This window comes from Peromyscus californicus, unplaced genomic scaffold (genome assembly GCF_007827085.1).
Source record: "Peromyscus californicus insignis strain IS unplaced genomic scaffold, ASM782708v3 Scaffold_11__1_contigs__length_118956290, whole genome shotgun sequence".
In the NCBI taxonomy this organism is placed as follows: domain Eukaryota; kingdom Metazoa; phylum Chordata; class Mammalia; order Rodentia; family Cricetidae; genus Peromyscus; species Peromyscus californicus.
This window is the reverse complement of record NW_026294402.1, coordinates 98,142,338-98,168,638: the sequence shown is the minus strand read 5'-3', so window position 1 is coordinate 98,168,638 and position 26,301 is coordinate 98,142,338. Positions and strand designations below refer to the sequence as shown.

Here is a 26,301-nt window from a genome sequence, read left to right as displayed (position 1 = left end):
AAAATGTTTTCCAGCCCTTGAACCCAGAGAACTAATGAACACTGTCTGTGTCTTATGCTTCAGAATTCTAATTTGAATTAGTTAGGACTAGTTGGGAACACTGGCTCCTGCAGGTGAACTAAGTGTATTGAAGGAGCAGTATTTAGAATGCATCAGGCTTCCCGTTTTAGTCAGAGTAGGCAATGTTAGTTGCTTTAACAAAAATCTTTGCATCTCAGCAGTTGATATGGTAAAAGATTATTTATCTTTCCTATCCAAGCGTAATAGGGTTTGGAAACAAGTGAGCTGGAGAGTTAGATAGCCTTTGAGGGCTCAGAATTTGTTTATAATGTAGGTTAGCTAACTTCGGGGTGCCAGCACTGTTCCATCCACCTCTTAGTGAAGGATTGTAGGAGGTTGTGCAGGCGAAGGATAGGTAGGTCTTCCGAGCCATTGCCTAGAGTTCACCTTAGTGCCAGGGAGCTTTGGGAATGTGTTTGGTTCTAGGACATGCAGATAGAAGTGAGTTTGGTGAACACAGACTCTCAGCTCTGCCTCGGGTTCCCTTCTCCCTTGCTACAAACAATAGTGTCGGTAGACCCAGTGCTCCAGTGGGATGTCTGTGATGTCACCAGGCATGTATACGATGGTTCGGTATGAGTTCCTCATTCCGATCTCCTCTCACTTGCTTTTCTCAGGAAGATGACTTCGAAGGTAAAGTAGAGGAGGCTTCACTGCTGTCAAGGATAAGCATGTAGAAGGAGAGAGCCTGCTTGGGTCTCCATGTTTTTAAGGAATTTTGCTGGGAGTGGAGAGAGATGACTAACAGATAGGTAGACAGACAGACAGACTTCATATATGAGAAGATGAAAGAAACAATGACGGCATTTATTTATTACTCTATTGGGCAGAAAGCAAGCTGTTCCTCTGTTGGGGAGGAGAGATAATTCTAGGACTTTTAAGATAACCGGAAGATGCCCAGGTAAGCAAAATCAAAAGCTAGGCAGATTTCAACACTAGTTGTAATGAGATTAAAAGTTATCAAGATGTCTAGTAGTAGAATTCTACTTGATATCAACTTGAGACAGAGAACTAAAGAGATCCATTCATGCTCCTACGCTATGCCACCATGTAGTGTATAGAGAATTCTCAGCTCAAGCTGATTCTTGGTCAGGAAGCCATATAGACACATGAAGTACTCACTCCCCAGAGGAAGCAGACAAAAAGTAGAGAAACATATTCACAGACGCTGATAGGAGCCACGCGATACAGTATGCCTGTGAGTATTTGGTTTCTCTACTTAGCATCTGGCAGATCCTTCAGCAAAGCACAGGGAAGACATCAGTACTTCACAGGGAAGTTGTAGACATGGACATCTTGGGCTCATCAAATATGGCTGTTTGTGCTTTGGCTTAGAATCCTGCACCCCAAGAAGGATGCAGAAAATGAAGTATTGCTTTCTTATTGATTAGGGTACTAACTCCATCTACCAGGAAAGGCCAGCATTGCAAGAGAAATCACATTTCTATGGCAACAGATGACAACTTTTAACTTGACATCACATGAAAATGATTGTTTCTGTAGTCTTGAGGACTGCAATTTTGTGAATGTAGGAGTGACCTTAGATCACAGAGTTTTGTTAGCATATCTGGGCCAAGGGCTAATGTCCAGGATAAAGACCTCAGGACTTTTAATATGTCAGCCTTGATTTTAAGTACATCAGGACAAGAAGCAGCATTCGGATCATGCAAGATACTATTTCCTTCCAATAACAATGACCTTATTTTTATTCCAGAGGCTTCTCAAGGATAGAAGGATAAGATGTTTCACTTTTTGAACTTCCCAGAATATTACCAGGCCCTCAGAAATGGGGTTGGAGAAAAGCTAATTAAAATACTCTACGTTTGATGTGGCTGCCCCCTTTTCCTGCTAAAACAGTGGCCTCCTTTTTTCATTAACCCTTTTAAGTCAGGGCATTCTGTTGAGGAAACCAGCTTCCCTGTGAGTTATGCTATAGAGAATCGCACACTGTCTCTGCTTTAAAGCTTTACAGCAAGAAAACGGATATCCGGTACACCCGTCTTATGTAGGATTTCATGCAGTCCAAGCCAGCCTTCAATTCCTGACCCTCCTTCTTCTGTCTCCCAGGTGCTGGGGTTATAGGCCTGCACAACACGCCTAGTGGCCATATCCCCTCAACAGAGATAGAGGAGGCCCTGTGTAGATAAAGAGACCTGATGTGTGCTAGTCATACTATGTGATAGGCACTTTGCTAGCTGCCTCAAGCACTCAGAGACCTGTGTGGGTTTTGGTTTTGGCTTTTGGGAATGAAGAGAGGCCTTGGCTCAGACAGGATTCATGAGAGGATCTAAACTGAGCATTTACATCTTCCAAGGCCATTGGTGCCTGACATGAGTTGTCCTAACATATGACTCACGGTTATCAAGAGAGCTGGGTTTTTAGTTAAACAGTAATTCTTTGAAAAGGAAAAGGAATCTTGTCAGTGCCAATCTGGATTTTTTTTTTTAACCTTTGAGTGCGTTTGTGGGTGTGGGCGTGGTGGAGGTCAGAGGCACTCTCAGGTCGGTCCCTCGCCTTCTGCTTTGTTTGAGACAGTCTCTTTGTTCATTGTTGCTGTGAGCACCAGGCTCCCTGCTCTAAGCTCTCCCAAGATTCCCCTGCCTCTGCCTCCTGTTTCTCCATAGGAACAGTGCTGAGATCACGGACATTTGCTACCACATCCGTCTTTATGTGCGTTCTGGGGATCCAAACTCAGCTCCCTACACTTCCAATGCAAAGGCTTGACCCACCAAGTCATCTACCTAGCCCTCAGCTTTGTTTTCAATAATAAAAAGCCACAGGCACTTTCCACTCAGAATTAACCGGAGGCCATGAGCAGTGTCACCGTGAACAGCACTCAGGTGGCGGGTTGGGGGGTGGGGAGCGGGGTTCTATACAACAACCAGGGAGAGATGGTTCTAGTGAGAAAAATGTGTGAGGAGGGAAAGCCAGAGAAGAGAAGCAAGTTAATGAAGCGAAGACTCCTCGATTCCCCAAAGCTCACTCTCCTGCTGTGCATTCTTTGGTAAGCAAACTTTCACTGCTTTAGTGTGAAATAGAAATACTTTTAAGAACCCCTGCATATATCATTCTGATGCATGTTGGAGTAACAACTGACCACCCAGCAGCAGTCAGTGACAACCACGCAGTGTGTCTGTCACTCACGCCACATGTCAACTAGGATGGGTCACAGCTCTGCTTGATGTCATCCCATCCTGGAGCCTAGGCGATGATGTCACCTCTACCTGGAAGTTGGCCAGTTTTGTTCTGCAGAGAGGGAAATTCCCTTTTGTTAATGGATGTTAATGTTGTGCCCTGTATTTTAACGTTTCCTTCCCAACTTCCTGCTTCAAGGTGTCCAGGACTCATTGTCAGTGCCCAGCGGGGAGCCACTAAAGAATTCTAAGTGTGGCATTGCAGGGATCAGTTCAGTTTTTAGAAATCAAGAGGTAAGGAAGGGGGAGCAGCTGGAGACTCTTTGAGGTACCTACTGCCAACCGCAGACCTGCTGTGAATGAACTGGAGGGTGAAATCATGATCCTGCCACTCTGTTATTTAAAACCTGATTGCCAAAGTGCCCAACCTGCCAGAGAATCCATCCACACAGTGGCCATGTGGCAGAGGGGCTCACTGCTCAGTACCAGACTCTCCAGTCACCACTAGCCTCCCAGGCCCATTCCTCACACCCTGACTCAGTGTCTTCCTCTTCCAGCAGGCCCTTTTGCTGAAAGAGACCTGTGCACTCTGCATGCTCCACAACCTAAGACAATACTAGCTGACACTTGAAGGGCCAATGCTTGGCCACAGGAAAAAGATTAAGGAAGGCCTGACAGCATGTGGGAGTGGGGTCGTGGGGGTGTCCTCGGTTGAGACCATTCTTCACGGTTGGCATGGAAGAGCCAGGGAGTTGGCTGGAATATGTACAAAGCTAATATGTTCATCTTTAGCCACATTGAGTTGACATGGGACTCCTCTGAGATTACCCAGCTGTTGGGGAGCAGCAGAGGGCATCCACAGCCAATGCTTGGCTCAGGTACAGAACTAGATTGGAGGAGTTTAAAGGGATCCCCTAAACTAGGCTTAACTTTTCCCCTGCCAGAGACATTTTTACACAACCTCAAGTGTGTAGGTATGTGAAATAGGTATGTAAATCAAACATTTACTGATAATGTAACGTAAAGAAGTTTACTTCAAAATAATTCTTTGGTATACATAAAATTTTGTCATTTATCAAAGGCAAAAACACATTTGCATACTAACAAGATGTGTATGTTTGCTTTTACATAAAGAATTAGATCCTGGCTATTCTTAACACTGCAGAATGTAGAGCCTCTTTTACATTTTTTCAGAATTGATTGCTATTTTGACTTTATAAGTGTCCTTAGTGAAAATGCAACTTCACAAAAAAACATAGTACAAAAACATGGCACATATGTTTAGGGCCATCAGATAAATTATTAGAAATTCTATCCTAATCCCTAACCAAAATTCATTGAATGGTTGTTTTAAATGAAATTCAATTCAGCAGCTCTAACAGCAATTTTTAAAGCCAAACATTCTAACATACTACAATCTAAAGACTATTAATTTGATATTTATATGCTAAGAAATAATGGCTAGAAAATATTATCTTTATTTTTCATAATTAAATCATTATGTTTCTATCAAAGCAAAAAAAATAATTGTCTAGTAAAAACTGTGTAGTTTATAATATGCAGTAGTCCCAAATCTGAGCTGAGGGGTTTGGGGCGGCATTTGTTGGCACGCACAGTGTGAAATGTATATGTGTTTCCATATATTTCAGTGACGACATTTGGTGAACACAGATTAACACTACCCAAACCACCCAGATTCATACACCTCAGATTCACTGCACATTTGCTTTTCGGTTGCTGACCATTCACAAACCTTACAGAGTAGTCAGGCCTTTCATGACGTCATATTCTCTTCCATAGCCCCTGGGACCCACAGTTTATGAAAATGGGGTCCAGAGGAATGTTGATAGGAAGGAAGGAGCAAGGGTCAGGATGGGCTGCCTAAGAGTCAGCACAGGAAAAAGACAAAATAATAAACTGAAAAGGATGGGGGAGAGCTGGATTGGGGAGCGAGTCTCCTTTTAAATCCACAGGTTGGATTGATTCTTGTGTGCATTCACTGCCCATTGTGACCAAGCTCAGGTTGTCTTTAAAGCATCCCCATAGACTGACCTCTCTGGCTCATGCAATAAGGAACTGAGATGGTTCTTGTTGTATAGCTTATATTGTATATTGTCAACAGAGAGAATTTAATGAGCAAAGGAATTAATTTGAGGGTTAACTCACAACCACAGGAGATTTATCATAGGGTCTGGGAAAGTTGAGCTATGTCCCACACTGAATGGCTTGGTCCAAGATCTCAGCATCCAAAACCATGAAGTAGCGAAGAGAAAGTCGAGTACGTGCATCCCAGGTCTTAAGGGTCCCTAAGCGTCCACGCTCCAGAGGCATGTACCTCAAGGTCATAGGCAGGTGTAGCAATTACCTGCTACCTTATTAGGGACAGTGCTTCAGGGCGTGGCTCAAGCAACCACCCACTACACCTTTCTGGGAGCCATTTTGTATGTCTGTGAGAGATGCACATGTAGAGGTCAGAGGACAACCTTGGGTATCAATCAGTCCTTACCTTCTACCTTGTTTGAAATGATCTCTCTTGCTTGCTGCTGTAGATGCCAGGCTAGTTGGCCTTCAAGCTTGCAGGGGGTCTCCTGTCTCTGTCCCCATCTCCCAGTAAGGTGTGCACCAATGCATCTGGAACTTTATGTGGGTTCTGGGGAGCCTGACGAAGATCATCAGGCTTGCAATTGCTTTACCACCAAGCCATCGCCCTGATCCCTTTGAGAGTCAATGTTAAGTGTTGTCAGGAGGACTTTTGTGTTGTGGTAAGAATTTAAGTACTTGCCCATTGTGGTTCCATGCAACCCTGGAATTTTAAGTCTGTGAATGATAACTCATGATTGTTGGAGGATGTAGGTGTCTTAGGGTTTCTGTTGCTGTGATGAGATGACATGACCACGGCAACTCTTATAAAGGAAAACATTTAATTGGGCTGGCTTACAGTTCAGAGGTTCAGTCCATTATCATCATGGTAGGACATGGTGACGTGCAGGCAGACATGGTGCTGAAGAGGTAGCTAAGAGTTCTACATCTTGGAGGCAACAGGAAGTGTGTTGTTGGTTTTTTCCCTATTTGTGGGGCCCACCACCCAGCTACCAAATCACACAGAGACGAATTCTTTTTTTGTTTTGTTTTGTTTTGTTTTTCGAGACAGGGTTTCTCTGTGTAGCTTTGCGCCTTTTCCTGGAACTCACTTGGTAGCCCAGGCTGGCCTTGAACTCACAGAGATCCGCCTGGCTCTGCCTCCCGAGTGCTGGGATTAAAGGCGTGCGCCACCACCGCCCGGCGAGAGATGAATTCTTACTTATTAATGTCTGGCCTTAGCTTGGCATTTCCTTAACTTTGAATTAGTCCCGTTTATCTTTTGCCTCTGGGTTTTTTCCGTTCTCTTACTTCTGTAAATCTTACTCTTACCCCATGACTTGCTGTGTAGCTGGGTGGCTGGCCCCTGGAGACCTCCTCTTCTCTGGCTACTTCTTTGTTTTCAATCCTCTCTTGCCAGATTTCTCCTTCTATTTATACTCTATGCCTGCCAGCCCCACCTATCTTTTCTCCTGCCTTGCTATTGGATGTTCAGCTTTTTATTAGACCATCAGGTGTGTTAGACAGGCACAGTAACACAGCTTCACAGAGTTAAACAACTGCAACATAAACAAAAGTAACACACCATAAAATAATATTCCACAACAAAAGTGGACTGTCTCACTAGGAGTAGCTTGAGCATAGATGATATACTTCAGTGGCGTGTGCCTCCACAGTGACACACTTCCTCCCATAAGACCACACCTATTCTAACAAAGCCACACCTCCTAATAGTGCCACTCCCTTTGGGGGTCATTTTCCTCAAACCACTACAGTAGGCTAAGGAGAAATGACAGCAGAAACAGATTTGAGTGAAAGCGAGTCTTGAGAGAACAGTTACACTCTATCCACAGCTTCATTTGGCCCACTGTATCTCGGGTTTCACACACTCAGATTCAGCCAATTGTGAATAACAAATATTCCAGAGGTCTGGATAGTGTGTGTGTGCACTGAACAAGTTCAGACTTTTTCCTTATCATTTCTTCCTAAATAATTCAGTTTAGCACTATTTACATAACATTTACATGGCATTAGATATTATAAGTGATCCAGAGATGGTTTAAAGTATATGAGAGGATATATAAAGAGGCTATATGCAAATGCAGTACCATTTATGTTAGAGTCTTGGATATCTGTACAATTTAGTATCTGAGGGGATGGCTGGAACCATTTCTCGATGGAAACAACACGCATGCTTTAAGTGCTAGAGGGAAGGAAAGAGAATGTTCACTATGGGCGATTAATACTAAAGTGGAAATGAGTAGAGAGGCTTACAAATCAGTGTGTATGGGAGGAGGGAGGATGAGGAGGGGATGCCAGCTTGATAAGGAGGACTGTATTGGAAAGCAATAAAAGGTGAGCTGAGATGTGCTGGGAAAAGTTGATAAATTAGGCAAAAGGAAATCTATATGGATTTTTGAAAAAGGAGTTTATAGTCCATGGTGTGTGTGTGTGTGTGTATGTGTGTGTGTGTGTGTGTGTGTGTGCATGTGTGCATGCATGTGTGTGTGTGTGTGTGTGTGTGTGTGTGTGTGTGTAAGTAAAGATAAGGAAGGTCTTTCAACTTCTGGTGTATATAATTCACATATGATAAATCTGTAAAGAATAAATTTGAACTTTTAAATTTTTTTGGTGTGCACAGAATAACAACTAAAGCAATCCTAAAAAGAAAACCAATTGTATTTACTCCTTTATAATTAATAATATGTTCCCACATGTATTACTTAATTCAATACTTGCCGTGAGTGGTCCCTGAAGAATGATAGTAATCACACTTTTACTTTGTGAGCAAGTTGGAGGCTCACAAAATTTAAGTGCCATTCTTCAATTTTGTACAGTCTGTCTCTCTAAGAGAAGGACTGGGACAAAGTTCAAACTCTCGCTTTTGAGGCCTATTCTTCTCCACCACAGGTACAGGTTCTCTTTGCGCACTCCTTTGGACATCCCGCCCACCCTGTGGAATTCAGCACAGCTGCCTTCTTCATGTAGGACTCTGCCAATCCATCAGGGCAAAGTTCTTCCCCTCCTCACTTCTGGAACACCACGTATTTCTGTTATTTTTGAGACAGAGTCTCATTATGTAACCCTGGCCTAGAACCCACTCTATAGACCAAGTTGGCCTCAAACTCAGAGCACTCCTTCTGTGTGTGTCTTCCAAATACTGAAATTACAGGTGTGTGCCACCATACCTTGAAGTGTTTACTTATATTGTTCAATTATTTATAAAGACTCGGGAGTCAGATATTAGAGTAAAAACCTGATAAATCCAAAGAGCAGCAGAGAAACGGTCAGCTGACCATGCCTCTCTATGCTTCCAGATCAAAGAAGACTGTTCCTCTCTCTAAACACCCCCATCTCTTCCTGTGCCCCCCATCTGGGTCCTCCCAAACTTCTATGGCTAATTCTGATCATCCAGTCACTGACTCCTCCCTTTGATTCAAAGTAAACTTTATTGGCAGTCTCAAGAGTATCAGTGCAAACAAATATTGACAACAATACCTGGGTGATATATTTCTTAACCTTGTGTTACCACTCCCAGATGGTAAGTTCCGTGGGTCCGGGGATTGTGAAGGAATTAGTGGATGACTGAATGGACACTGCTTCAGGAATCTCTTCCACGACACTCGCAGTGTTGGGGCATGTCAGCGAAGGATCTCAGAACTGTCTGAGAGGAGAAAAGATCTCAGATCTGAGCTGAGATGGGGCTTTAAACCACAGACATAATGCGTGGCTGACATTGGAAAGCACACCTGTCAGGCAATGGTCCTCTCTTCACCATGGTCGTTTTAATTTCTTTCTCCATGATGCTCTCTCGCAGAGCACAGTAGCTCTGGAGTTGACAGGTTGGCATGGCCCACTATGGCCTTTGCTGCCTACTCCCTTGTTCCTTCTACCTTTCGCAGGTCCAGCAGATTCTTTGGTAGCTGTTCGGCTATCGGCCTAATTGACCTCCTTTCCATTGGTTGTCTTCTCACTGTTTTCTGTCTTCCCATCTCTCTGTTTCCCTAACACTGGTGTTTAGTGAGAGTGGAGGCTCAGGTCTTGAAGGCGATGGCCCTGGATGTCTTGGTTGTTGATTCCTGATGCAATCACTGGAGGTGTGCGCTGCCTTTCTCCGTGGTCAGAAGACAGTATTCATTTGAGTAGGAGTCCCACAGAGCCTCTATCACCCTGTGGCCTATGCGCTTGGAACTTACTGTGTGTTAAATTGCTAATCAAAATGGAAACCAGCTAGCAAGATAATTAAAAAATACAAACCGTTCCTTTCCAGGATACACAGCTTCAGAAGAGGCCATGGCCAGATAGATTGATGCGTCTCTTTTGGAAAGTAATTTAGCAACATGTATCATAAATTAACATATGTTTACGCCTTTTTTGATGTGGCAGTTTCCTTCTGGGAATCCATTCAAAGCAAGTCATTCTAAAGTTAGAAATACGAATGCTGTGTGTGTCAGAGAGGGGATGGCACTCAGCGGTGTGCCAGCAAAGTGACAGCAGCTTGACAAAATAGGCATTTATCCTTCTCCCATGAGAAGTGAGGAGACCAGCATTCAGGGCTGCGGAAGAAGATCCAGAGTTTCTCTGATGTCCCAGGAGCCCCCACTGACCCAGACCTCATGTCCCTGCTGCTGTAGGGTGGCAAGTTCGTCACATACCATTGTTCCAGGTAGAAAGAAAAAAGAACAAAAGGAATGAACGTTACCTAGAGAAATCCAAGTGGGCACTAGTCTCCTCTACTGTAGGCAGAAAATAATAGAAAATTGAAATTTGGATCAAATATGTTTCCAGATTCATCAAAATTTAGATTTTGTTTGTAGGTGAAATTCAAAGAATGGCTAGTGCCAAAACAGCTACTAACATCCTCCATAGTAATCACCATACGCATCCTAGCAGAAATAAAATACCTGAGTCATGTGTGTTGATCCAGAGTCACAGATAATCCAGTGACACAGCATGGACTGTTACATAACCATGCTGGTTATGATGAGGTCAGAAAAGCAGAAACCTCTTCAGATAGGAGACCTTTGAATTCCTGGAACTTCTACAACCTGTAGAAGGCTGAGTGAGTGAGGTCAGGAAGGCCTCTGTCTGCTTCAGATCCTCTCAGTGCAGAGCCTGAGGCAAGGATTAAGGAGCCAGGGTTTTATTTGGAAGGTGAGCCCAAAGATCAGAATGAGAATGAGCAAGAGGAGCAGCCAGCAGGATGATATGTTTGTGAGGTTGTGTTTCTTCTCTCAGGATCTACTGGGAAAATGGGGGACCTCCTAGATTTGTCTCCATAAGCTGTCGAAAGCAGAAGGGTTTAACTTGCCAAGTGTTGCCCCAGAGGTATTAACCTCATGTGTTTTTAAGCAACATGTGTGTATGTAAGCCTGGCTACTTCCCATGGCTCTTACAGTTTTAGAGGAATCTAAAACCCAGAATGAAAGTGTGTAGTTCACACCGTGGTGGACAGCTGCAGGCCCAGTGGGAGCTGAAGCTCACATGGAACCGTGTAGTTGTGGCTGAAATCAGAAGTGAAGGTAAGAAAACACAGACCAGGGCACAGAGGTGTCTACCATAGAGTGTTTCAGAAAGTAGGCCATCAAAGGGTTGTAGAGGAGGGACCACGATCAGCCATGCCTGCAAGTGTCTGGTGGGCTCTAAGGAGCCTGCGCTAAGCCTTCCACATCTTGACTTACACTCTCCTCAGCTGCTACTGGAGAATGATGTATTTGCTCTGCTGCCGCCTTCCTAAGTCATCCAGATGTTTCCAGTTGGTAAGACCCAGTGAGAATCCTGATATAAAGGTCCCTGATAAATGAAGCTTCCAGGCCTCATGACCCTACAGGGTCATGGAAACTAGAATGATGGGGTTATCCTAAATAACTGTCAGTGATACCTGGCCCGTCAGTATCTAATCAGGTATTTATAAAAATACCTGTAATATTGAAGTCACTTGCACCTTACCGCATGGCGAGGGAAGGTTACAGGTGTGGAGATGGCCAAGCACACAACACTGATGTTGGGTAGATGACAGAAACAGCATCTGTATCCCATTTGCTCCTAGCCCGGGAGGAAGGTCTGCATCCCAGGCAGGACCTCAGGAATTCCAATTGAAAACAGATGAACAGCAGGTTCTACCAGAGGCAGTGTTTGTAATCCAAGCGGACAGGATGCTCCTGGCTCCCTGTGATGCCTGAGGACATAACCCCACTGGGGGTAAAGGAACTGTGCCTGCTCTTGTTAGCAAGCATACTGCTTGACTGTCAGTTCTTCTCCATGGAGGCAAGGAAGGGAGTTGTGGTTAGACTGTAGATGTCCAAGCAGTGCATAGTATTAAACCTTTATGACAGGCAGCCTTCTCTTGTTTGAGTCCAGACCAAAATGTATTTCCTTTTTCTTTAAATTGAAGATAAATGGCTCTCCTGTCATCATCTCATTTTGCAATTATAGCCTTCTCATCTTTAAGTTTTCCTGCCTTTTGTAGCAAGCCCAGGAACCTCAAGGCATAACCTACCCCCAGGGTCAGCTTTTGGTATAGTGCTTCCTCAGAAAGAAAATAGAAAAACAGATTGGAAGACTGCTTGAAGGAATGAAAGTAAATGAATGGGCACCACAGCCTGTTCCCCTGCACAGGCAAGGGAAGTCCTGAGCTCTCTGCTGCCTTGGCTGCTTGGCATGTTGTCCCTGGCTGAATGCCCATCAGTCACCTGTCCATCAATCATCCTCCCACTGGCTGTGCTGTCCACGGGTTCAACACCACCTGGTCCCCAGAGAAAAGATCAAGTCTCTCCTTGAATTTCAAGCTCATTTCTCTCTGCCCAGCAGCAGAGCCACAGCCTTTAGTGGGAAGAATCAGAGTGTGTTTAGAGTTAAGTTAATTAAAATTTATAGCTTACACCCCCGGTTAAACTAGCCCCTGTGTAAGTGGTCAGTAGCCACCTGTAGTTGTAGCTGCTGTCTTAGGCAGTACAACTTTTGAAATATTTTTATGATCTCAGATATTTCTGTTGGACAGCCCCTTGCATCAATCTTGCAGTCAATCATCCATGCGTGTATTCAGACAGGCACCAAACACCTACTGTGTGCTGGTATTCTGAACACTAGATATCCCCCTCAGACAGGCACCAAACACCTACTGTGTGCTGGTATTCTGAACACTAGATATGCCCCAGTAGAAAGGAGAGACAAAACTTTTGCCTTCCTGGTACTTACATTTTGATTTACAAGGCCGACATCTAGATGTGAGTGTATATCAATGGATTAAGGAGGGACAGCTGTGGCAAGCAGCTGACTTGATTTTTAACTTCCTGGCTCATGCCCAGTCTGACTTCTTTGGGTGTAATTCGGTTGTGGTTGTTGTTTGTTTGTCCAGCTTATAGATCCTGTGTTAAGACACTGACTTCTTGCAAGGCAGAAATGGGTAACGTGTTTGATTTACCTTTACATGTTGACCGTCACTGTTTGCCTTTTTGGTTCTGGGTGGGAGGTTTATTTGAAAGTAGTTGTTCTCAGATTTAACTGTTTGAATCAATTCCAGCAGCCTGCGTTTAGAATGTTAGTTCAGTGCTGGGAGATGGTTCAGTGGGTAAAGGCATCTGCCGCCAAGCCTGATGACCTCATGTTGGTCTTTCTACTCACAAACTCTATGTAATTAAATTCTGCTTTACACTTGGAATTTCTCAGAGAGCAGTAGCATCACTAGCCTGAGGAGTTGAACCATGGAGACAGGTGACATTTCTAAATTAGCTACTGGAAAGCAGACATACTACACTAGATGCTTCCAACAAGATCATTGAATGTCTGTAGTATCGCATTGGTGAACTGCTATGATACGGTTGATTTGGACGTTGGAGGTTGGTATGTCTATTCCAACTCCCTCTTTCCTCATTTCATGGATCCTCTGGAGATGTAAATGATTTGTCCAAGTTCACAATTGTGTAATAAAACTCCGACATACCAGAATATTGAGGCAGAGAAATATGTGAATAAAGCAGGGGAGTGGTCTCTGTTTTAATTTATCATGCATCTTGAAGGGCTTGAAGCTTATTTCTGGGCCCCCACCCTGAGTTTCTGATTCTTACTTGAGGTAGAACCTGATAATAGGTATTTCTAGTAAATTTCCTGTTGCCTCTAATGGTGTGAGGACTGTATCTTAAGAACCACTGGTGTGGCCCATGCAGTTACATTATTGTGATGGTAATAGATGAAAGAGAGAGAACTGGTCTACCCAGTTAGCCGGCTGGGGCTTTAAGGATCCAGCAGAGGTATCCATCTCAATCCAGACCTAAACTAGGGTTTGGCACCACCTAGTGGCAGACATTCTGTTTCATCATGGATGGGAATAGTTCTGAGTCCTGTAGCTGACTTAGATTCTCTTAGACTCTCTAGCTGTCCCATGGTTCACAAGCATTTATCTTGTTATAGTGGTCCGGAAAACTGAATTTTGTTGGTGATCTTTCAGCCACCAACAGTGAAACTGTGTAACTTACTCATCTTCGCACACCTACCTCATCTTGTTGTGCTTTTACATCCTTCCGTATCCACCCATCAGAGATCTGCTTTAACTCCCGAGGCTTAGCTTACAGGACTCTTATCCTGCCACTCGCTGAGGACAGTTTTTCATCCCTCCAAAGGGTCAGACATACTTGTACTTACACCAGCTCTTCAGTGTGTGTTATGCCTGTTCTACAGGTAGGGGTCCCAAGGCTCCATCCAGAAGGGTTGACATGTTTTCTAATTTGTTGTAATTACTAATAATAATTAGCAGTATTAGTTGTCTAACCCAGTTAGCAGAGGATAGATAGCTGGGTTGTTTGTTTGAATACAGGGCCCTGTGTATGCTACCTAAGCTGCCTGTGACCAAGCTATACTACCCTCCTTCTCAGCCCTGTTTTGTTTTCATGTTGAGACAGGGTCTCACTTTGTCAATCAGGTAGATGGACCTGGAGTTTGCTAACTAGCCCCACCAGCCTCGAACTTATAATCTTCCTCTCTCAGCCTCTGGAGTGCTGTGATTACAGGCTGGAGCCACCGTGTGCAGCTGTCTAGTGATTTTTGGTAAGATATTCTCTCCCCTGGATAAACTGGCAGTTCGTTGAGAGCCAAGGGGACCTCTCCCTTGCTTCTGTTCACACCTCCAGGTCCTGCTCCAAACACAGCACTGTTCCATTGCAGCACTCGGGGTTTTCAGAGCCTGACCTCCTGGCTGCCTCCTGCACACACTGTCACCTTCCAGCTGACCTCCTTGCAGTCGCCTGTGGGCCATGGCAAGGAAGGGGGTGCCGTGGGTGCAGCCCCTGATGTTATTCCCAGCTCGCCTCAGCTAGCTTCCCTCATGCAGGCTGCGAGAAGAAAAGCACTCCACTGTCACAGCAAGTGATTCTGGTGGCTTCTGTGCCTTGCCAGGTTTCATCTGTGTGGCTCCCCACACACCCTTCCCCCCACCCCACCCCACCCCAGCCTCTGCTGTCTCCCTGTTAGTCATCACTTTACTGCTCCAAACACCTGGCGAAGCATGGCGCAGGAACGTTGAGAGAGAGGTTAATCAAAGTCAGAGGAGGGTGAGAAATCACTTCGGCACAACGGCACACACTGCTCCAAATGGGGGCTGGCTGCGGGAGACAGCGGATCTAAATATTTAAGAAACACTGACGCACTCCTTCTCTGTGTTGAATGTGACTTGCAAATGTGGCTTCATTCCTCATCCCACCTCCTCTCCGAAAACTGCCACTTGCAGGAGAGAGAGAGAGAGAGAGTGGGGCTGGCCTCACTGTGCCTGAGGACTGTTAGAAGCCAAGGCAGGAATCCTAGTCGTCAACACAGTGGTCCCTGAGGAGGTCCCCTTGGTATTTGGGGGGAGTCCAATTTCCTGTGTTCTGAGGTTCAGTTCTCCCTTTTAAACCTGACTAATCCTGAGAGCTTTTTCAAATTGCCCTATCCCAGAACCCAGGTATTAGAATTCCCGTGGGAAGGACTGGGAATCTATTTTTAAAATCGATTCTGGGGCTGTGGAGGTAACTCGGACAGTAGAGTGCAGGCTGTGCAAATGATGATGGAACTGGATCCCAGGAGCCGTGTGAAACAGTTGGACGTGGTGGAATGTGCTTGTAATCCCAGCACCAGAGTCAGAGGGACCCTGGAATCTGCTGGCTGGCCAACCTGGTCAACAGGGCAAGCTCCAGACCAGTGAGATAGCATATCTCCAAAAACAAGGTTGACCATCCAGAGGAATGCCACCCAAGGCTACCGCTGCTTCCAACACACACAGACACACACACACACACACACACACACACACACACACAGAGACAGAGACAGAGACAGAGACTGATGGTCACCTTTAGGAGACTATCTTGATGGTCAGCTAGTTTGGAAAACCATTAGTCTAAATACCTCTGAATGTTTTGTTCTAACCCAGTCGCCAGAGCAAGGTCGAATCATCACCATCTTCATTTAAAGCTATTTAAGATCGTCATAGTTCAGATCAAAGTTACTGCTTTCTGCAGGCTTTCTGGAGCAAGGCATGGAAATGAGACTCATCAGGAACCCTTGACATGTTTTGATTCTGAACTTTGTGTTGAGATTAGATGTCACTCTCAATGCGGGTCTAACCTGAGCTAACTCTATGCTCTGCAGGTAAAGGAAGTTTACATTGGCCCACACCTCTGTTGCCCACAATGATGATGTTGTTGTTTCTCATAGTTTTGATTCCAGGTGTACATCCCATAGTCTATGTCTCCTGTGGAATGACTTGATATAAATTATGTATTCTGAAATATTAAACCAGAATCACAAATTAAAGCTATGCTATCTGGAGAATTAAAGAAGCCTTTCTGAGCATTCAAGTGGAATTAGAGAAGCTAAGGAAGAGAACAGAAGGGTTTGAAGTTGTTGCCCAAAAATAAAGTTGACTGAGGACTGTGCTGTTGTAAATGATTTCACATACTAAAATCCACTGTGTGACCCATGGGTTTCTGTATTCTCTCCACATATAAACGTTCTGTTGAATGTTTTGCCTATTCTTTACAGCCTTGCCACCCTTTGGCTGTGAAAACATCAGCGTGCTTTTCTGGGACAAATGCCTACTGCCCAGAGGAAGCATACACTTTTGTAGGTCCCCAAATTCAATTTCTGGAGACATTTTTCAGGCGCCATAAAAGGAAAAAGAAAGATGACTGAGTTTACTATGGCTAAGAAATAATCTTTCATAAGCACTGTAGTCTAAATGACAGCGCATACTCGGTTGGTAGTTGGCAGCTTTATAGTATTACTTAATTCACTGACCTCAATATCCCGTCTTGAATATCAAAACCATAAAGGAGGAAGCGTGATATGCATTCTTGGCCTCACACAAGCTCCATCCTGTCTCCTGAAATGAGACAAATGGTCCTAACACACTTGCATGCCAGAAGAGAGGAAGTCTGTATCATTCTAGAAAACTTCACATGTTGGTACTGTGTGTGTATTGCACATAGCGGGGGGATGCATATGTTCCTGTGTGTGCATGTGTACATGTAAGTGCATATGCATGAGCATGAGAGTGGAGGCTGGAGGTCAGCGTCATGGTCCTCACATGTGACTCTGTCACCCAGTGCTGGGTTTTGCAGACGCACGTCACTGCTCCCCTCTATCATATATGGCTGCTAAGGATTCTAGTTTGGGTCCTCACTCTTGTACACAAGCACCCCAGTGCCTGAGCTCTCTCCCCAGGACACTGTCGAACTCTTTTTCACCCTTGCTGACCTTGCCAACTCTGTGAGGAGCCCAGGGTACATGCTTCCCTATCTCCAACAGAGCTTGAAGTCCTTGGTTCCCTTTTATAGGCTTTTCCTTAGCAGGAGATGGATGGTTTGGTGATGCAGCGTCTTGGTACCCCTGTGGTGTCTGTAGCAGGAGACCCTATATAAGCCAGAAATCACAGGGTCTGTCTTCATTTGGTTGGTAGACTGGGCCCATATGAATTTAACTACCAACGTTGTTCAGAAGGTAGATGTAGCATGAATCTTAAAGAATCTTATTAATAAAATCAAACCCAAGGCCAGTTATTGGGGTCAATGCTGGTAGATTAGAGAGACAGAACAAGCCACAGCTATCTCACCTTGCCAGTTCCTCAGCTGGTCCTGTTTCCTCAGACTGGAAGCCTCTGAGTCCTCATCCAGAATGAATCTCAGCTGAACTGTGTTGCTCCAAAGCCTGAAAGCTTAACCAGCCAAATGCTGCTAGTTTCTGATCCTCATGCCTTATATACCTTTCTGCTTTCTACCACCACTCCCTGGGATTAAAGGCTTGCTTTCTGGGATTAAAGGCGTGATGAGTCACCATGCCTGTCTGTATCCTTGAACTCATGGATTTCTGCCTCTGGAATGCTAGGATTAAAGGCATGTGCTATCACTGCCTAACTAGTGGCTTTTCTGTTCTCTGACCCCAGATAAGTTTATTAAGGTACACAATATTTTGGGAAACACAATACCACAGGTAGACCTTTGTCTAAATGTCTGAACTTCAACTTCTCTTTAAAATTTAGAGAATTTTTGAAATGTTACATTTAAGAAGAAAGTTGTGTATTGCTGTTAAGCCTTGGCTGGCACTATTCTTGCCTCCCGGTCTACCATGAGATCTCTGTTGCCTATAAGTTCCTGTAAGTGACAGAGTGGCAGCCAGTGTAGTTGTGCTCTTGTGACTGGCTGTAGGTTTGGAGGAATATGAAATGTTTCTTATATAAAAGTACAAAATATTGAACATAGGAGAGCTACATATTTCAAGGGTAAAAATGATGCCCATTTCTTTATGGATGTATAGGATTCCCTGTGTTTAATGTGTAAAGAGGCTGACTAGGAAGATTTGACTAAAAATACCATTATAATAGCCACATGCATTCATTCATGACTTATGCTAAGTCTGAGAAACCTTCATCTCTGCCTTCCTGGAGTAATTCTTTGCTCATGCTAAGGCTCTCAGGCTCTCGGGTAGTTTGCAGAATACCCTGTTCTGTTTCTCTAGTTCCCCCCCCCCCCCGTCCTCACATAACCCAGAGCAGCCCTGCTTTACTGTTACCTCATTACCTCATAGGGAAGGGAGAGGCCCAATGCTCTCGGCACAGTTGGTGCATCACTCCGTCTGATTTCCTGAGCCCTCTGCTGTGAGTGGCAGCCCTGTTTAAAGATGAGAAAATTGAAGCCCAGAGAAGTAACTCTCTCAAGGTCACCCAGCAATGTCAATCAAGTGGCAGGTGTCCCTCCCTGAGTGTCTCCAAGACAGTCTTGCTTCTGGTGCTTTATGTGAAATACCTGGCAGAAACAACTTAGGGGGGATTTACTTTGGCATAGGACATTGGTTCTCAACCTTCCTAATGCTACGACCCTTTTTTTTTTTTTTTTTTTTTTTTTTTTTTTTTTTTTTTTGGTTTTTCGAGACAGGGTTTCTCTGTGTAGCTTTGCGCCTTTCCTGGGACTCGCTTGGTAGCCCAGGCTGGCCTCGAACTCACAGAGATCCACCTGGCTCTGCCTCAACCCTTTCTTTAATACAGTTTGACTCCCCCCAACCATAAAATTATTTTTGTCTCTACTCCCTAACTGTAATTTTGCTACTGTTATGAATCGTAATGTAAATATCTGTGTTTTCCGATGGTCTTTATGGGGTTGTGAGTCACAGGTTGAGAACTGCTGGCTTAGGGATTCGGCTCATTCCAGACAGGAAAAGGAGGCAGCACAGCTCTGTCTGTGGCCGTGGGAGCGTGAGGCAGAAGCTGTTCACACTGAGTGGACCAAACCATAAAGAGAGTGGCTGAAGTTAAGGACCCGGCTGTAACCTTCAAAGACCCACCACTGACACCTCACTTCTGCCAGCTAGACCATACCTCCTAAAGGCTGCAGCAATAGCCTTGGAGGACAGCGCCACCAACTGGTGACCAGTCATTCAAACCCCAAGCCTGTGGGGGACATCGTAGATTCCAACCGTCACACCGTCTAATGAACTTTTTCTTAGAAATCAGTGACACAGGATGTTTGTGTTTGTGGAGAAAATATACACACTTCTGTTTATACAGGCAGAAATAAACGGCTCTAGCTGCTTTCTAACCTTCATTTGTAGGCAGCTGGTTCCAAGGGAGATGCACCGTTCTCTTCCATTTTGGGGTGAAATCAGCCCCCTCTTTCTCCACATAATTTTGGTCACTTTCTGCGATAGTTGTTGGGCTTTGACAAGTTAATAATTATTTTTTCATTTTAATTTTACCTTTTGTGTGTGTGTTACCTGCATGTACATCTGTGGAACACTTGCTTGCAGTGTCTATGGAGGCCAGAGGAGGGTGTCAGAGCTCCTAGAAATGGAGTTACAGATGACTGTGAGCTGCCATATGGGTGCTGGGAATCAACGCCTCCCCCGCCACCAGGTCCTCTGGAAGAGCAGCTAGTGCTCTTAACCACTGACCTATATCTGCAGCCTGACAGGTTGGTAATCCTATTGCAAAAATTACAGCTAGTTATCCCTTGCTTTAGATCCTTTATAAAGAGAACACAGATGTAAATTTTAAATAAGATCAACATCCACTGTATGCTCCTGAGAATAGGTTATAAATCCAGTTTAAATAGGACACTGGATTTAACAAGAGGCATTGGAGGGGAATGGCCCCAGTGCCTCCAGCTCACTTCTGACTCAGAAGCAGAATGAAGAGGCAGTTGATGAGCTCTGACCTGGTCAGTCATACCTGACATTCTGCTGTTTGGTGACAGTTGACAGCTCACATTGAGCCCTTGCCAAAGCTTAGTGAGCAGGCCTTGGGGCAGTGACTTTGTATGTGTTGTCTAAATCTCTGCAGCAAGCATACCTGGAACCATGTTTATCCTTTGTATGAAGAGGGAATCCAAGCATTTGCCCAGGCCCTCACCTGCAGACAGAGAGATAGGCCCTTTTCTGGCTCCTCAGGTCCAAGTTATTAGACCCTTCTGTCCGCTCTCCCCGCCCATGAGGAACTAGGTTCAAAGGAAGGTTTATCTATATGCTAACTCTCCCTTCATTGTCTTCTCTGAGCTTGGTCATGTCTCTTACCAGCTCCATCAGATCTGCCTTCTCCTACAGAGCCATTACTCTTGTTTAGCCCAAACTCCCCAGCTAGCCCAATCATTATCATTTCTTGTTTTGGAAAATATTGAAGCTCAACTGAAACACAGTCAGTTGTCATCATCCATAGCAATTATATTCTATAAAATAACCGTGAACATTGAATTAGTGACTATGGAATCATTTGTCATAATGGAAACACAGCAAGAGGTTCCCAATATCCTCTCCCATTCTTTGGTTGTATGATTATTACATAGCCTTATTTTATGTGCGTTTCTGTTTAAAGACATCTTATTTCATATACATTCATTAACTTTAAACTCAGAGACACCAGCACTGTAGCATGAGCCTGAACAGAGCCTATGTGGTTTATATGCTCTCTCTGCCAGGCACATCCCAGCCCCCCTGGAGCTTAGGAACACTAGAAGGGATGTCAGCACCATTCTTGGGAGCCTTTCGAATAGGAAAGTCAGCAAAACTCACAGTACAAGATAATACATCGAAAGGACATGTGTGTGGTGTGAGAGCAGAAACAAGGTTGGATGTTGTCCTGTCCATCTATACTGTGCATTAGTTGACTAAATTACCTGCAAGTCAGAATGCCCACACAGGGGATGGAAGCTCGTGGGTGGGTATTTCAGATGGAATTCTTTGCTTGGTTTCTGTTCTTTTATTGTTAGCACTGTTTCTAAGTAGAAGGGTTACTATTGCTCATCTGATGGAGAAATAAGTAATTACAACTTTTCTAAATTCTTTGATCAGTTCTACCTGTTTCGGTGAATTCTGATCAAATCCAACTTTTCTCGTCTGACTTCTTCCCCACTCATCATAATCTTTTATAATCATTGTTATACACTCAAGTCATCTCTTTTAGCTCTCAAAGCACATGTAGTATTCTCCTGAGTCTAACTTATTTCATTTAGCATGGTGCTCTCTAGTTTTATCCACTTGATGATAATGACAGAATTTCATTCTTCTCTATGATTAATACTCCTGTATTAATTGTTCAATTTACTTACAGGAACAATTACAACAATTACATTGTTCCTGTAAGTAAAATGAAGTGTATTTTCTCTATGCGTTCATGTGTTGATGGGTACCTAGGATGATTCTGCATCGTTAGGTAGGATGCCACAGTATATATGGGTGTGCAAGTATGTCTTTAGTATTCTGATTTCATATAACTAGCTGGATCACATAGTAGGTCTATTTTAGTTTGGTTTTTTTTTTCAGAAACCACCACATCATATTCTCTAACTGTATTTATTAATTTACATTCCTACCAGAAGTGTGTTAGTTCCTTTTTTCCCACACCCTCACCAGCATTTGTTACTTATTGTATTTTTTAAATATATTATCCATTCTAATTGCACTAGACAGTATCTCATTGTAGTTTTGATTTGTATTTTCCTGATGGCTATACTTTTCATATACTTCTTGGCCATTCATAGTTCTTCTTTGTAGACCAGGCTGGCCTTGAACTCAGAGATTTCACCTGCTGCTGCCTCCCAAGTGCTGGGTTTAAAGGCATGCTCCATCATGCCTGGCTAAGATTTTATTTCTAGTTATGTAGCTGTGGTCCTTTAGCTCTACTGGATGGTAACTGTGAGGAGGCAAAGAGAAGCTCCTTAGTCTTTGACAGCATTTAAGTCCTCAGTATTTGATGTGACATGGCAGCAGTGGCGGGGGGGGGGGGGGGGGGGGGGGGGGGGGGGGCGGCTCTAGTGTTCCAGCACTCATAGATGCTGAGATACCAGAACTCTTCTCCCAGTGAGTGTACAGCTCTTTGCAGGGGGGTTGGGGGTCTAGAAAGTCAAGATTCCACAATCTTTGGTAGTGACTATTATTGCAGTGTCTGGGTTTAAATATCAGGATAACCCAACCATAGACAATGGTTTGCAGAACCTTCCAGACCTAAAGTGCTGGAATTCCCTGGGTCTTGACAGCAGCCAGTGGTATAGGTCTCAGACTTAGGTGCCCCAAACTGTTGGCAATTGAGGATTGATGGCTTTCTGGAACTCTTAGTTAACAGAGTCTGCAGTTTCTCTTCTCAGGTTCTTAATGGCATCCTAGCCTTTGACCTGAGATCCTTGACCTTCACTTTTTGCCCCTCTTACCTTCTCTTTTCGTGCACTTCCCCTCATCTTCCTGCCCTTGTTCCGATGTCTCTTGTTGTTATAGCTACTGCTGAGTCTGCTGCCGCTGTTAGAGTGGCTCCTCTGAAGAATGCACCCTGTGCCTCCACCTCTTCTGGGATTATGAAAAACACTCAACACTCTCCATCTACTTGGCATTTGTACCTCACCCTGATGGCCCACTCTCCACGGCCCAGCTCTTCTATGGCTGTCAAAGGTCTACTTACTGCCTGAGCCAGGAGGCGAATGGTTCTAGTGTTTACTGATTCCAAGGGTCTGAAACTGTATACCTCCTGACTTTGTCTGCAGTGACAGTCCCAGAACTGGAATAGTCAAAGAAGATTATCTTTGACTATGACTTTTTGACCGTTAAAGCCCTCTGATTTCTTAGGAGTTCACTCCAGAAACTAATCATTATCCTTAAAGCTTTAAATTATGCCCCAAGGAACCATACTGATATAGTTAATATTTCCTACTACATGGTTAAAAAGTAGCTTCAGGGACTGATGATATGACTCAGATGGTAAAGGTACTTACTATGACTAGGTCTGGTGACCTGAGTTCCATTCCCTTGGATCCACATGGTCCTGTGACCTCCATACATGTGGCTGCACCACTAGAAGCCGCACACAGACACAGACACACACACAGACACACACACACACACACACAGACACACACACACACACACACACACACACACACACACACGCAAAATAAATAAAATGTGATTTAATAAATCAGCTTTTGATAGAATCTAACTGTGACTCTCTATCCATTCAAAGTAACACAATTGACCCAAGAGACTCAGCTTGGAAGCCATCATTAGTACAGCGAGTGACTTCAGATTGGTCACAAAATGAATATACAGAAGCCAACCATTTCCATGTCAAAGTAATTAGAGAATAAAATAGTAAGAGGAAATCCATCACATTGGCAAAAGCTACATGTAAAATGCCTACAAATTTACTTGAAAAGACAATAGAATGTAAATGAAGAAAAACCATTGTGAAACTCCATCAAAGGACTTAAAGATGAATTTTGAATAAATAGTATGCCAGATGGTGTCTGCTGTTGGGATAACCCTGTATAACTCAGATGGTCCCAAATCCCTAAGATTTGCCAGCTCAATCGTTTCTTTGATAGCTCACTAATTGCTTTATTCCTTATATTGGGGACCATCGCTTGCTTCTTCAAAAACCCCTAAGCATTGCTAGAGATGACTAACGGGCTTATGTTCCCCTTGATCAAAGTTAACCACAATTATTTTCTCTTCTCTTGTTTCTTGATCATCTACATATTCACTTACTCCATATTTACCAGATGTTTATTGAGTGCTTACCATGTCCTAAGTACTCCATAGATGCCCACTACCCTTTGCTTATGGCTGCTGCCAGGGGGTGGCCTCCAGAAGTCGCCCTTGGCTCAGAATGTGATCTTTTGTCTCACACTGTCCCCCCTGTGAAGCCCTAGCAGCAGTTGGTTATTTTATGCCAGGTTTATCCTAGGATGCTCTTCGTGGAGGAGCACTGTGGGAGAAGGAATGCAGCTAGAGCCTGTGAGTAAAGGTAGTGTAAAACAAGAAGCAGGGGAAAGCTAAAGTTCACAGGCATCCCCTGAGGGCCATTTCTCATTCCATCCTTCATCTTTCAGCCTCACCTGCCAGCATATTTTGGAATTGCCTCTTCCTATTTTTTTTAACCATCTCCTGTTTATCACATCAGCCTCTGCTGTTTCTGGACCCCCTCTGTAACCCATCTTTCCAACACTAATATTTAGAAGCTTAAATATCTTTATTTTTAACCAAAGGCAATTTAATGATCTATGTCTCTCCTTCGTACTCTTAGGGGTTTATGGTTGTTTTTTGCCTAACTAAGGACATCATTAAGGTGTTGTGGTCCTGAAAAGAGAATTTCTCACCCTTTGGAAGACATTCTGATATCTACAGTGCAGATTTTAAAATATTTTTCTTTCTCCTTACTGCATTTTGAAGATACCAAGTCTTTTCTAAGCAAATAAAAGAGATCTCCAACTATAATCCCCATATTTTTCTTTAATATCTCCTTTATCTTTAATCTCCTTAAAGTTAATTACATTGAAATCATTTAAACACCAATAAGACAAATCTCAAAAAGAATGATAATAGAAAAGGAATAGTGTACTAATGGTTTAATACAAACACCACTCCAATGGTGGAATGAGAAAACAGACATTGAAAGTGTCACAAAGCCGAGAAACTCATCTAAGACTAGAAAAGCATTTAGAAAATAATGACTGCAATATGAAATACCAAGAAAAATAGGGAGAAATACTTTTTGTAACAAGAGACCAATAAAGGTCTTTCTAACCATGAGGAAATGAGCAGTATGCTTAATGAATTTGTTCTTTAAATACAGGATGTCCCACACAGGAGTAAAGCTCAAAAGCACTATGCTATGTAAAAGGAGCCAGATGCAGATGCCATGTACTGTATGATTAGATTTATACAAACCACAATAGGCAAATCTAAAGGGACAGCCAGTAGATTAGTGGTCATCAGACAAATGACTAACAAAAAGTAGTGTATACAGTGATAAAATGTTCTGGAATAGGTAGTAATGGTGGCCAAGCAGCTTTTAAACATGTTATTGCTTGAGAATTTCATGTACGCATATAATGTGGTGTGGTCAAACCTGTTCCCATCTCCCTCTACTGTAATCTCTCCCATATCCCACTACCACTTTTTCCTCCCCCAAGGAGTGTACACATTTTTAACTTACTTAGTCCATGTAGTACTGCCAATATCTACATGTATGTAAGGCCATCCACTGGAGCATGGACAACCTATCAGGGGTTGAGTCCCTGAAGAAAACTGGCTCCCCTTTACCCAGCAGTCATCAGTTGCTAGGGTGGGACTTGGTGAGCCTTTCCTCATAAGTGCTACTATTTGAGCTGGCTTGATCTTGTGCAGGTTTTGTGCATGCTGTCACTGCCACTGTGAGTGCATGTGGACGACAGCCTCATGACATCTTGAAAACACTGTTTTGTGTCAGTCTCCCATTATCTCTGTTTCTTAGGATCTCTCTGCCTCCCTCTTCCACAATGATCCCTGAGCCTTACAGATAGAGAGTGTGATATAGATTTCCCATTTAGGACTGAGCACTCCACAATCTTTTATTCTCTACACATGGATCAGCTATGAGTCTCTATCAGTCACTACCTACTGTCAACGGAAGCTCTCTGATAGCGTTCACCATCTAATTGTGAACATTAAAGGCAGGGTTTTATGATATATCAATTATATCTCAATTTTTAAAAGATATCAAGGCAAGTTAGTTCTACTTGGGGTGTTATAAGAAAATGAAAACCTGACAAGCTGGTAGATGATCAAAATAATGATCAAAAATATAAATTCTAACGTTTTAAGATAAATGACTACTAAGCATATAGTACAAATTAAAGCAATGAGATGTAATATTTATTTACCTGGAAGCATGAGAAGAAATTCTAAGTTGCCGTTCTTGGATAGAATGTAGTCTAAATGGCTATTGTATGATTCTGGTTCTGAAGAGAAAATTTATAGTTTCTCCAAAGCCTTATACTGTTTCCTTGCATTTTCATTTCTAGGAACTTCTCTTAAATAAATATTTGCTACTTAAATAGCAGATAGCAAAGTCTTGTTGACACAGCAGCATGCTTCTGCTACTGGGGAGAAAAGTCAGAGTGAGAAGTATATAAAATACAACAGACATATGAAGTGCATATGCAAAGTCCAGAGAGATGCACTCCAAAGTCTGAGTGATTGCCTCATATTGGCAGGATAATATAATTTGTGCTTTCTTGGTTATTCTTATCTATATTTTCAGCTAACT

At 43.5% G+C, this 26,301-nt stretch overlaps 1 protein-coding gene across 16 annotated transcripts in view; it reads left to right on the top strand.

Moving 5' to 3' along the window:
- Tmem108 (transmembrane protein 108) overlaps positions 1–26,301 on the top strand; it is a 277,796-nt gene that overhangs the window by 125,021 nt on the left and 126,474 nt on the right. The window lies entirely within an intron of this gene.